Source organism: Etheostoma spectabile, unplaced genomic scaffold, assembly GCF_008692095.1.
Source record: "Etheostoma spectabile isolate EspeVRDwgs_2016 unplaced genomic scaffold, UIUC_Espe_1.0 scaffold325, whole genome shotgun sequence".
Classification (NCBI taxonomy): domain Eukaryota; kingdom Metazoa; phylum Chordata; class Actinopteri; order Perciformes; family Percidae; genus Etheostoma; species Etheostoma spectabile.
The window spans coordinates 274670-275103 of record NW_022605585.1 but is presented as its reverse complement, the minus strand read 5'-3'; the positions used below and the strand labels follow the sequence as shown (position 1 = coordinate 275103).

The 434-nt window shown below is 42.4% G+C and overlaps 1 long non-coding RNA gene across 1 annotated transcript in view; it reads right to left on the bottom strand.

The window, feature by feature from the left end:
* Positions 1-310, bottom strand: part of LOC116686204 (uncharacterized) — a 1478-nt gene extending 1168 nt beyond the window's left edge. The window contains exon 1 of the long non-coding RNA XR_004331181.1: positions 179-310. This is a non-coding gene — a long non-coding RNA (uncharacterized LOC116686204). The remainder of the gene's footprint in view (positions 1-178) is intronic.
* Positions 311-434: the final 124 nt, after the last annotated feature.

Here is a 434-nt window from a genome sequence, read left to right as displayed (position 1 = left end):
AAGTTGAATCTAATCTAATCTAATCTAAAATCTGCACTTCCTGAACTTTGCAGCATCATGAATAGGTTCAGGGTGGGGACAGACTCACTTCCAAAGCCAGACTAATTTACATGTGTTGAGAATGGTTGAGTTGTTCAGCCCAGTGTTGTTCCACGTACTTCTAGCTTTTAACACTTACCCCTGGGTGTCTTTAAGAAAACATATTTCTTCACAGTGTCCTCAACACTCATTCCTTCTGCGATTTTCTTTTGCCTCCACACAAAGTTTCTCTGCATTGCAATCACAGTGTCTGGCTGCACCTTGCTGTGTTGTGTTTGTAGAATCTTATCATGACCACCAATTGAAGATGGCTCTGCCCCAAGCTGTGGAAGATCTATAGGTGAAGCTGGATCTACCTTCTGTGGAAGATCTTTAGGTGAAGCTGGATCTACCTT